Consider the following 13,318-nt stretch of genomic DNA (forward strand, 5'->3'; position numbering starts at 1 on the left):
ATTCTCTGTACTCTCCCTCCTCTCTGCTTGTCCCATGCTTTCCTTTTCTCGAGGTTGAATCTAAACCTGACCTCTGACACCTGTTTTGTGATACCTGCTCCCATCTGTCTTCGATGCCTTTAAAATATTTTACTTATTTTTATTTTATGTATATGAGTGTATTGCCTGCATGTGTGTAAGTACACCCATGTCCTGCAGTGCTCCCAGAGGTCAGAAAAAGGCATCAGATCCCCTGGAACTGGAGCTACAGATGGTTGTTAACCACCATGTGGGTGCTGGGAATCGAACCCTGGTCCTCTGCAAGAGCAGCCAGTGTTCTTAACTACTGAGCCATCTCTCCAGCCCCTTCTGTGTTTACTTGTTCTTCACCAAAGTAAAGGTCACATATACATACATACAAAAGGATGTTCAGATCTTAAGCATTGCATGCTATTAATCAGGGTTTTTCTGAGAGTGTTGCATACACACGTATATTTGGAGGCCAAAGGCCCATGGGCTTTTTTGGTTTTGATTTGGTTTTGGTTTTTTGCTTTTTTGGGGGGGTCTTTTTGAGGCAGGGTCTCCCTGTAGCCCCAGTTGTCCTGGAACTCACTATGTAGACCAGGATGGCTTTGAACTCACAGAGATCCGCCTGCCTCTGCCTCCCGAGTGCTGGGATTAAAGGCGTGGGCTACCACACCTGCTGGTTTTTCGCTTTTGAGACAGGGTCACCCTGTAGCCCCAACTGGCCTGGAACAAGGCTGGCCTTGATCTCACAAAGATCCTCCTGCCTGTGCCTCCTGAGTGCTGGAATCAAAGGCATGTGCCACCACGCCTGGCCCAGAGGCCCGTGTTAAGTGTCTTGCTCTCCATTTTTAAAAAATGATCTATTTGTTTATTTTATGTGTATGAAGGTTTTGCCTGCATGTATGTAAGTTCACTCATGCCTTGCAGTGTCCTTGGACGTCAGAAGAGGGCATTGGATCTCCTGGAACTGGAGGTACAGATGATCGTTGGCCACCATGTGGGGGCTGGAAAACAAATTCAGGTCTTCTGTAAGAGCAACCAGTGCCCTTAACTGCTGAGCATCTCTCCAGCAACCCCCCTCTCACTTTTTTTTTTTTTTTAAAGACAGGGTCTCTACTGAACCTGAAATTGATTATTTGACAAGACTAGTTGGTCAAAAAGCTCCAGGGATCCTCCTGTCTCTACCTTCTCACTGCCTAGTACTAGGACTATGGGCTTGCACCATCATACCTGGCTTTTTACATGGGTGCCAGGGATCAAATGCATATCCTCATGCCTGCATGGCCAGCACTTTACTGACTGAACCATCTCCCTGGCCCCTAGCAATCATTTTGGCAAATGTCTATCAGGACTCAGAAGGAGGTTCTCTTTTCAGTCAACCACCATTACCTCATTGCATTCCCAAGCAATCACTAATTGGATTTCTACTCCTGTGATTACTGTGTGCCTATTTTAAAAACTCATTAAATGGTACCACACGACTGGTACTTTGTGCTCATTTTCCACTGTAGTTATTATTTCAAAAAGTTTAATTTATCACTGGGTGTGGTGGCGCACGCCTTTAGTCCCAGGACTTGGGAGGCAGAGGCAGGCGGATCTTTGTGAGTTCAAGGCCAGCCTGGTCTACTTAGTGAGTTCAGGTCAGCTGGGACTACAGGGAGACCCTGTCTCAAAAACACACACACAAAAAGAAGTTTAATTTATCATCATCATCATTATTATTGATATTATTTATGTGCCTAACTGGGGGCGGGGTGGGGACTGCAGGTCCCACAGCCCATGTGGAAGTCAGGGGACAGCTCTGTAGAGTCAGTTTTCTTCTATCTTTACATGAGTTCTGGAGAGTGAACTCGGGTTACCAGTCTTACTCCGAAAACTCTTTTATCCACTGAGCCCTCTCACTGGCCCTACTTTTTTCCTTGTCATAGTAGAGTAATAATCCATTTGTTCATCCATTTTCTTGGCTCCATTTGATGGAGATTGTTTCCAGTTTGGGGCTGTTGTAAATAAGCGTCTATGAATATTCTTTGATCTATTTTTATGTGTATGACTGTTTTGCCTGCATGTCTGCACATGTGCTATGTGCATGCCTGGTGCCTGTGGAGGCGTGAAGAGGGCATCACAGACCCCCTGCAGTTATAAATGGTTGTTCACCACCATGTGGTTGCTGGGAACTGAACCCAGGTCCTCTGCAAGAGCAGCAATTGTGGAGGTGTGAAGAGGGCATCACAGACCCCCTGCAGTTATAAATGGTTGTTGACCACCATGTGGTTGCTGGGAACTGAACCCAGGTCCTCTGCAAGAGCAGCAAATGCTCTTAACCACTAAGCCATCTCTCCAACTCCAGCCAGCTCACAAGTCCTAAGTTCTAGGAGGCCCCACATCAGCTGGCTAGGCCTCTGGCAGAACTCACAGTCCAGGTCTGGTTTTAAGGAGCTGCAGAGGGCTCCTTAAAGATTCCTGGACAGGGGGCACAGGCCAAGGTGCATAGAAGCAAGGCCCTTTGGTCTGCAAGCCTTTGGAGAACTAGTAGTGTGCCCTACAGATGAGCTGAGGGGTCACCATAGGTGAGTCTGTCTTCCAAGCACAGCTGGCTTAGAACCTATGTGGATATCTATAGAGTTCTCCATGGTGGTAGTCTGTGTGGCTCCCCTGCTGGATAGGGAGCTCAAGGTGGGCAGGGACAGTGCCTGGTTTCCACAGTACCCCAGGAACCAGGAGTAGCACAGCTGGTACTCAGCAGCGCATAGCAGGATGGAGTGGGGGCATCAATGATGACTCTAATGGTGACTTAGCAGTAGAGCTGGAGATCCAAAGGCCAGAGCTTTCAGCTGGGGGGACATTGGGGAGCCAGAGAAATGTAATGCAGGCCTGTCCTCCCGTCCCCACCGCCCAGCCCAGCTCTCTTTCCTAGCCTCATTGATTGGGCGTGGTGATGTACCGCTATACTCTCACCACCCAGGAGGCTGAGAAGATGAGTTTGAGGTCAGCCTTGGCTACCTAGTAAGATAGTCTCAAATAAACAACCATAAAATAACAAAACAGTCTTTATTAAAGACACCTAATTGTGTGTGGTGCTTGCCCAGGTCATGAACATTGACAGCTGCACGGGCCTTTCTTGGGCCTTTTTTGCTCATTTATTCAGTCCACAAACCTCAGGCTGGACGACTCTTCTGTGGGTATGGAGGGTACACTTAAACACACTCAGCAAAGCCCAACCTAGGTCCCAAGAGTGCACTGGGGACCCGACCCATTCAATCCTCTGCCCCAGGGTAGCTCTCCCTTTGTCCACTCTAATTATCGCCTGGCTCACTGTCCTAGCCACAGGCCACTCTTGTGCCCCAGTCTGCTCTCTGAGGCTCCTTACCAGTTTTAGCCAATTCCTGGAGTTCACGCCTACAAATTCATCCCTTCCTTCTGGACATCCAGATCACCACCCTCATTCCTGGGATGGCTCTTCCTATCCTTCAAAATCCAGGTGGGGTGCCTGTACCTCTCAGGCAGCCCAGATGTGGGTGTTTCTCCTCTAACCATTCCCCACGGCCTTTGTCCTTCCTGTATAGCATAGACCTGCGGTGAAACCCAGATTCCCTAGAGGATTCTCCTCTCTTCTGCACTCTTAACCAGCAAGAAGGCAATCCCCAGACTTGCTGGCTTTCCTCTCCTTTCCAGCACAGCTTATCTGAAGGCTGAAAGCACCTGCTGAATTAGTTCATCAACCTGCACAGGCACCGGGGGGGCAAAGATCCTCCCCTCGGCCTTGAGCCGGGGCATCTCCTGCATCCCGATCCTACTGCATAAGAGGAACTGGGCCCCCAAACCCTGCTGGCCAGGGTGCATCCTGGCATGAGAAAGCGCTGAGTCACGTTCCGGGAGCTGGGGTGGGGCCCGGGGGAGCCAGGCCTCCAGGGTACAGGGCTGCAGGAGCATTGGGGGGGTGCTGCATCTGTACTGCAGGAGCGTGCCCACGGCTGTGTCTGGGCTGCTGGAGGGGGAGCCCGCAGGGGTCGGGGATAGATTTGCAGGATCAAGGTCATCGGCGCTAATCACTGGACTCCCCGCAGCCCCCAGCCGCATTGGTGCAGGCTCGGAGCGAGCACGCAGGGCATCCAGGAGGCTGCCGAGCCAGACTGCACACCCCTGCACCCCTAGTCCCGCGACGGGACTCCCCACTCTCGTCGGCATCTGCACTACCTCTCCTCCATAGGGCATCCTCCGCCTTGTCCGCCAGCGCGACACTGCACCCCGCCGAGGCAAAGGAAGACGAGGGGCGCCCCCTGGCGGCAGAAGGCCTAATCGTCGCCTCCCCTCCGCGCTCAAGGCTTGGCAAAGTGGCCTACGGGCCAGTGCTGGGGCTGCTGAGACAGAGTGCCCCCACTTCACCTTTCTTGTCCCAGGATGCATGAGTGCCGGAATTGAGGGCTGTGTGGGTGGGTGGGTGATGTGCACTAATGTGAGTGTGGTGGGCAGGGGCAGGGGCAGGGGCAGGGCGTCTGTCTAGTGGCCTCTGCTGTCCAGGAGGCAGCCTGGGGTGCCATGTAGACAGCCCCTAGGAGGTTGAATTTCTCTTTTCTTTTTGTGAAGTACTGGGGGTTAAACCTAGCTTCCAGCGCTAGCCACTGAGCTATATTCCCTTGGTCTTGAAGTCCAGGCAGGTCCTGAATTTGAGATCATCCTGCCTCAGCATCCTGAGTAGCTGGGATTACAAACTAGTAGTTTAAGATCCGAAAGAAGCTGGATGTGGTGGCTCAAGCCTGCAATCCCAGCACCAGAGAGGCTGAGGCAAGAGGATTGCTCCAAGTCTGAGGCCAGCCTGGGCTCCATAGGGAATTTCAGGTTAGCCTGAGCTAACAATAACAATATCAAACAGGTTGAGGAAATGACTCAGTGGGTCAAATACCCACATAAAAGCCAGGTGCAGCATGAGGCTGTTACCCCACAGCTGGCAGACAGAAAAAGGATCCCAGGGGCTTGCTGGCCAGCCACTTACCCAATCACTGAGCTCCAGGTGCAGTGAGAGATCCTCTCAAAACTAAATAACTAAATAAATAAGGTGGAGAGTGACAGCAGAAAATACCCAATGCATGTGCACACACACACACACACACACAGATGCCTTCACACACACACAGATGCCTTCACACACACATTCACACACACAGATGCCTTCACACACACACACACACACACACACAGAAGCCTTCACACACATACACACACACACAGACACCTTCACACACACACACACACACACACACACACACACAGACACCTTCCCACAAAAGTAAAAATTGAAAACACCAATTAGGGGCTGGAGAGATGGCTCAGTGGTTAAGAACACTGGCTGCTCTTGCAGAGAACCCAGCTTCAGTTCCCAGCACCCACATGGAGGCTAACAAGTGTCCATAACTCCAGTTCCAGGAGCTCTGACGCCCTCTTTTGACCTCCTCAGGCATTGCGGGACATGAATACACATACACATGTAGGCAATACGCTCATAACATAAAATAAAAATAAATAAATAAAAGATAAAAAATTAAGCACTCGAGAGGCAGAGGCAGGCAGATTCTGTGAGTTCAAGGTCAGCCTGGTTTACACAGTGAGTTCCAGGTACAGGGAGACCCTGTCTCAAAAAGACCTGCCCCCCCCAATAAATAATTTTTAAAAATTTGAAAACAATTAACAGTATGGTAAGCTTAAGATCTAAACACACACAGACATAACTACCTGCCCATACACTCATACACTATACTAAAAAAAAACAGGGTAGGGGGGAAAATAAAAACTAAAAACAGCCACCATATACTGAGACTCTGTCAAACACACACACACACACACACACACACACACACACACACACACACAAAACCCAACAACAACACCAAAAAAAAAACCTGTAAACACCAAAAATAAGTTCCCAAACCCTTGGCCAGTCTGAGTCTTCAGGATCTGCCCATTAGACCTGGCTGCTCTAGGCTCCAGGTATACCATCTTGCCAGGTGGGACTGTGGCTGTGCCTGTGGAATGTTCCAGGTGATTCCAGATGGGTTATTCGGTTGGAGGGTCACTCTAAACAAAATGGAGTATCTGCTTCCCAGTGTTCTTAGTCCTAGTCAGTTCTACCAGAAGCTTTGGAAATCTCCCTTCCCAAAACAGTCCACTGACAGCATCTTTGCCCACCTGGCCCTTGGTCCTACCCAGTGAGGCAGTTCTTGTTTGTCTTTTGTGGTGCTGAGCCTTGATTCCCAAGGCTTTGTGCATACTGGGAAAACAGCTCTGCCACTGAGCCACATCCCCGACCTGTGAAGCAGTTCTTAAAGAGCAAAGAAATTAAATCATCAGGCAACAAGTCCAAAGTCCTAGATGTGTGGTTTAAAGCCCAGCTTTTTTTTTCCTAATGTATATTTTTAATTGAATTTCTGTGTCCTTCATATAAAACATTTTTTTTAATGTGTACATGTATTGCCTGCATGTAGGTAAGTGCACCCATATTGTGTAATGCCCACAGAGAACAGAAGAGGTTGTCGGATCCCCTGGAACTGGAGCTACGGACAGTTGTTAGCTGAACCCGGGTCTTCTGCAAGAACAACCAGTGTTCTTAACCATTGAGCCATCTCTCCAGTCCCCAAAACATTTTTTTAAAAAAATAATTTATTGAGAATTTTATACATGCTGTAAGGTGTTTTGATCAAGTCCATGCCCACTCCCTCCCCTCCAACTCCTCCCATATCTCCCCATCACTTTTTTCTGATAACTTCATGTACTTTTTCTTCTTTGATTTATTTTTAATGGGGCGTTTGGCTACTCTAACATTCCCCCCTCTGAAGAGGTAACCCTCAAATCTTTTAAGGATTAGATAAAACCTCCCAAATACTTTCGACGTTTTTGGCCTTTGGAAAGGAGTAGGTTGCTAAGAGGCCCAAGGGCATTGTGACTTTTAGCCAGGAAACTAGCTACTTTTCCTTGGGGTCTTTTTTTAAAAAAATTATTTTATTTATTATTTTATGTGTATGCATGTATTGCCTGCATGTAGGTAAGTGCACCTGTGTTGTGCAATGTGTGCGGAGGACAGAAGAGGCTGTCGGATCCCCTGGAACTGCAGTTATGGACAGTTGTTAGCTGCCATGTGGGTGCTGAGATTCAAACTCGGGTCTTCTGCAAGAACAGACAGTGTTCTTAACCGCTGAGCCATAGCTCCAGCCCATCCTCGGTATATTTCTTCAGTTCTGTACACATAGGTGTGTACTGTGCACTCTTGTCACACCACACAACACCAAGGAATGCTGCCTGAAACACCTCAGCTCAGATTCACACTATTATGTTATGAATTGCAGTGCTTTTACCGAACAAGCAGTTTTCTGCTCTTATAAAAACATAATAGTTTGGGCCAGGCGTGGTGGTGGCTGACACCTTTAATCCCAGCACTTGGGAAGCAGAGGCAGGCGGATCTCTGCGAATCCAGCCTAGTCTACATAGTAAGTTCCAGGCCAGCTGGAGCTACAGGGAGATCCTGTTCCAAAAAAACAAAAATAAAATAAAAATAACTAAAAAATATTTTTAAAAGAGTAGGGACCACACTGATGTGACATGTAATGTAGCAGCTGATGGAACACATGATGACGTTCTTGTTTTTATATACCAGGAAATAAGATGGTGATGTGAGCACTGAGCCCCCACACTCTCCCGACCTGGTGTGGTCCATGTCCTCAGCCCTGCTGAGCCTCTGAGTTTATGTCCTGTAGTCCTTGAAACAGCCTGGGGAGGAGGTCATGTGGCATAGTATTATTGTCCTTATAGAAGAAGAGATAGAGATTCACAGATATGATGAAAAGGTACTCAAAGGGGCTGGAGGGATGGCTCAGTGTTTAAGAGCACGGACTGCTCTTGTGAGGACCGGGTTCGATTCCCAGCACCCACATGGTGGCTAACTAACAACCATCTGTAACTCCATTTCCAGGGGATCTGACGGCACCCTCTTCTGACCTCTGAAGGTATTGCATGACATGGGTGCATGTACATACATTTAGGCACTACACTCATACACATAAAATAAAAATTAAAAAAAAATAAAGGGCTGGGCCTGGTGGCGCACGCCTTTACTCCCAGCTCTCAGGAGGCAGAGGCAGGTGGATCTCTGTGAGTTCAAGACCAGCCTGGTCCATATGGACTACATGACACCAGTGCACTTATACACATGCAGGTAATGCACTCATACACATAAAATAAAAATAAATAAAATATTTTAGAAAAAGTGCTCAAAAAAACCCATCTAGTACTTGGCATTTGCTGCCTGGTTGTTTGGTTTTCATCTTCAGGGACAGCCTGAGGTATGTTGGAGTGGGGGGCTGAGGAGATGACTCCTTGGTAAAAATGTTTGACCTGTAAGTGTGAGGTCCAGAGTTCAGAACCCATGTGTGCAAGGTCGGCATGGCAGCCTTCCTGTAATTCCAGCCTTTGAAGACAGAGACAGGGGATCCCGAGAGAAAGTTTGCTGACCAAGTTGGTACTGACCAAGTTGGCTGTGGGTTTAATTCAGAGACTCTGCCTCAGTGAATAAGATGGAACATTGATGAGGATGATTCCTGGGCCTCCAATTGTATATGTATCCACACGCAGACCCATACACACATGGGCCCGTACACACATGTACCATACAACATTAAAATGGGAAAAGAAAAACAAAAAGAAAAAAAAGAGTCTTGGGCTAGTGAAGATGGCTCAGAGAGTAAAGGCACTTGCCACACAAGCCTGGTGACCCAAGTTTGATTCCCAGAATCCCTTAAAGATGGAAGGAGAGAGCCCTCTGACCTCCAGATGTGTGTCATGATACACACATTCCCCCACGTCATACACTTACAATAATAATAATAATAATAATAATAATAATAAAAGAACAGCCACTCTGGGAGGAGGCAGGAACCAGGCAGCTCAAGATGCAGTCAATGGGACTGCTGACAGCAGACAAGAGAAGAGAGGACGCTGGAGTTCTCAAGGCGCTGACTGAGTTAACTAGAACTCAGAACACATTTCTAAGCAGGCATGGCTCTCTTCGGGAAAGTCTGGTGAGTTCCCTGTATACTCCAACACTAGTGACGATCCTGGTGAGCGCTGGTTAATGCTGCTGCTGCTTCTGCTTCTGCTTCTTCGTCTTAGTTTTCGCCTTTTTGAGACAGGGTCTCCCTGTAGCCCCAGCTGGCCTGGAACTCGCTATTTAGACCAGCTGGCCTTGAACTCACAGAGATCCGCCTGCCTCTACCTCCCAAGTGCTGGGATCAAAGGTGTGTGCCACCATGCTCAACTGGCTAATGCTTCTTAAACACTATGGACCAAGCCTTTCATGTATCCTATGTCTCTTAATTTACCCCAACTCTGAAGGATCTTTTGGTGCATTTAGAGAGAAGTTCCCTCGACTGACCTCTCCCAGGCAGTAGGTGGCAGGTCTGGGACAGGCCTAGTCTCATCCAACCTCGCATCTGGGTTCTTTCTCTTCTGTGCCATCTGTGGCACTCACTGACTTACACTGAAATCCACCTCCATGTGTAATATACTCCTGTGCACCCATACTTCTGCCTCAAAGCCACCATTCCGTGTGCTCCACAGCCCTCCCCTGGGCTTACTGTGAGATATGGAGACCAAAGGCTGGAGGTGGGTCAAGGACAGGAAACAGGAAGGGATACAGATTGGCCATACCCTGGGGCAAGGGTTAGCGGTGACCTTGGATACTTCAAAGGCGCACCTCCCGTCCTTCCCTCCTTTCTCACTGGGGGATGGGTGCGCCACCCCTCAGGACACCCCACACTCTTGGACTGAGCCTTTAAGCACTTATTTGCTCATTATCGATTCACTGGATCTTTAAACACCTACAATGTAGGCCAGGCAGTAAGCTGAGGCAGCAGGGAAAGCAAGCTGAGACCGCCCGGTTGCTATGCCTCTCGCTGGCCTGGCTGTGCTTTTGCTTGTGTCAGTCAGCTGTGAAGAGAGTGGCCCTAGCTTGCCTGTGATCTGTCTGTCCAGCAGGGCTCCCACTGGCCGGGCCCCTCCTCCATTCCAGCTCTCGCCCCTGAGGTCCCAGAATCTTTTTTCTGGTTCAGAGCCCTCTCTGCTGCCGCATCAAAGTCACCACCAGGAGGACAGCAATCCTGCCCTTCCTCCCTAGTTCACATTTCATCTCCATCAAAACAAAATAAAAAGTGCACCTAAAACATACCAGATATGGTGGTGGTACACACCTTTAATCCCAGCACTTGAAAAGGGAGAGGCAGGCAAATGTCTATGAGATTGGGACCAGCCTGGTCTTCAGGCCTGCTGGGGCTGCAGGAAGACCTTCTCAGAAAACAAAATAGCTTTCTCCCTCCCCAGCCAAGGCCATCTTGGAGGCTGTTCTTGGTTGGGGGCCGTGTGCACCTAAGGCAGGAAGATGGTTGCCACAAAGAAGACGAAACAGTCTCTGGAGTCAATCAACTCTAGGCTCCAGCTTGTTATGCAAAGTGGAAAGTACGCGCTGGGGTACAAGCAGACTCTGAAGATGATCAGACAGGGCAAGGCCAGATTAGTCATCCTCAACAACAACTGCCCAGCTATAAGGGAATCTGAAATAGAATACTCTGCCATGTTGGCCAAAACCGGTGTCCGTCACCACAGAGGCAATAATATTGAATTGGACACAGCATTCGGAGACTACTACAGAGTCTGCACACCGGCTGTCATCGATCCAGGTGATTCTGATATTATTAGAAGCACGCAGAGAAGACTGGTGAGAAGTAAACCTGGAAAGTTTCTCTTTAATAAAAACTTGGCAGAACTTGTTTTTTATTTCAGCTGTCCTGGAACTCACTCTGTAGACCAGGTGGCCTTGAACTCACAGAGATACGCTTGCCTCTGCCTCCCGAGTGCTGGGATTAAAGGCATGTGCTGTTTTTTAAATAAATAAATAAATAAATTCATTAAAATGGGCGCTGGAGAGATGGCTCAGCAGTTAAGAGCACTAGCCGCTCTTGTAGAGGACTGGGGCTCAGTTCCCATGTGGTGGCTAACAACCACATGGTGGTTTCTAAGTCCCGTTCCAGGGGATCCGATGCCCTCTTCTGACCTCCATGGGCATTGTGCGACATGGGTACACTTATGTAGGTGCAGGCAATATACTCATACACATAAAATAAAAGTAATTTAAAAATATATTTAAAACAACAACGAAAAACAAAAGAATAAAATAGAAGGCTGGGTATAGAGGTGGATGCTTTTACTCTCAGAACTCAGAAAGCAGAGGCAGGAGAATTCCTGTGAACTCAAGACCAGGCTGGTCCACATGGCCAGTTTCAGGCCAGTCACTGGCTTCATATTGAAACCTGCCTTACAAAGGAGGGGGAGAGATGGCTCAGTGGTTAAGTGCACTTGCCGTGTAGTCATGAGAACGAGAGTTCAAAGCTGGACAGCCTACATGCATCTGTAACCCCAACTCTGAGGGGAACAGAGACAAGAGGATCACTGGGGTTTGCTGACTTCCAGCTTAGTCAAGAAAATGGAAATCCCAGGTTCAGGGAAAGACCCTGCCTCACCTGACATGTTCTTTTGGCTTCTGTGAGCATGCACCTGTCCACCCATCCACACACATGTACATAGGCACATAGACTACTCATGCACACACACATACACACACATATATATATATATATTTTTCCCCTCTGCTAGAGTTAATTCTTTAAAGATTTATTTATTTGTATGTGTGTGTGTGTCTGTGTGTGTGTCTGTGTGTGTGCGTATGTGTCTGTGCGCATGCATATGGAAGTCAGGGAACAACTTGAGGGGGTAGATTTTCTCCTTCTATCATATGGATCCCAGAAATCAGACTCAGGTGATCAGACAGGGTGGGAAGCGCTTTTACATACTGAGCCACTTCAGTGGTCCATTAATGTAGTTTTAATTTGCTTTTCCCTAACAGCTAGAGATGTGAAAATAGACAAATTTGATCATTACAGAAAGAAAAGTTGTCTTGAGGGTCTTTTAGTAGAAAGAAATTTAACCTCACCTCCTCTAGAAACTAGAGTAAAAGAACCATTTGTCAGCCGGGCATAGTGGAGCACACCTTTGATCCTAGCCCTTGGGAGGCAGAGACAAACCTATCTCTATGCATTCAAGGCCAGCCTGGTCTATGTAGTGAGTTCCAGGACAGCTGGGGCTACAGGAAGACCCTGTCTCAAAAAGACAGAAAAAGAAGCCAGGCGTGGTGACAACCACCTTTAATCCCAGCACTTGGGAGGCAGAGGCAGGCGGATCTTTCTGAGTTCAAGGCCAGCCTGGTCTACATAGTGAGTTCCAGGACAGCTGGGGTTACAGGGAGACCCTGTCTCAAAAAGACCAAAAAAAAAAAAAAGAAACATTTGTCTATTCTACTTGTCATTTTACGATCTGCAAGAGAAACCAAAGTATTCTCAGCATTTTAATGCCTTCCTCAAGTGATTTTTGCAATGCAGCTATCATTTGTGTGTGTGTGTGTGTGTGTGTGTGTGTGTGTGTGTGTGTGTGTGTTGTGTGTGGGTTTTGTTTGTTTTTTTTGAGACAGGGTCTTCCTGTCTTTCCTAGAACTCCCCATGTGGACCAGACCCAGGCTGGCCTCAAACTCACAGATACCTGTTTGCCTCTGACTCCCCAGTGCTAGGATTAAGGTGAGCACCACCCTGCCTGGCAGCCATCATTTGTTAATCAATTATTATTTATTTTATGTGTCCGAGTGTTTTACCTGCCTATATGTAAGTGGCCCCTGTGTGGGTGCCAGGAACTGAACCCAGGGCCTCTGTAAGAACAGCCAGTGCTCTTAACTGCTGAGCCATCTCTCTAGTCCCTGGCAGCCATCATATTTTAAGAGGCTGTAATCCTAGGGCACATACAGGACTGCATCCTGCTTTTGTGATTGTTTCCATCTTAGCACAGGGATTTTCAATATTGCTACAGGGCCAGGAAATATTAATTTGGAGAAACTGCAGGTTTGATTCCTCAGGAGGAGCACAAATCCTAGAATTAGAAAGTCAAACTAAGGAACTGGGGAAGAACCAGCGGTCCCACTCTCCCCTCCTTCCTCTCCTTTCCTGCTCACTCTCCCAGACTGTGAATGGGCGGTGGGAGGCTTTGACTATGATTGGTATCTTTCCATTTTGCGCATGTCTATGGCCTCAAAAGCCATTTGTTCATGTCCATAGCCTCAAAAGCTTCTGAGTCTGCAACTGAAATGTCACTTGTCCCTTGAGCTAAAGTAACTTGTTTTGTGTTGAATATGTTTGGAGATTTACAAGTTTTACTGAATGTCTACTTGTCAATA

General features: G+C 47.9%; 1 pseudogene; it reads left to right on the plus strand.

Moving 5' to 3' along the window:
• Positions 1–10,423: 10,423 nt before the first annotated feature.
• On the plus strand, positions 10,424–11,956 carry LOC108490738 (annotated as a pseudogene).
• Positions 11,957–13,318: the final 1,362 nt, after the last annotated feature.

This window comes from Nannospalax galili, unplaced genomic scaffold (genome assembly GCF_000622305.1).
Source record: "Nannospalax galili isolate Female #2095 unplaced genomic scaffold, S.galili_v1.0 scaffold634, whole genome shotgun sequence".
Taxonomy (NCBI): domain Eukaryota; kingdom Metazoa; phylum Chordata; class Mammalia; order Rodentia; family Spalacidae; genus Nannospalax; species Nannospalax galili.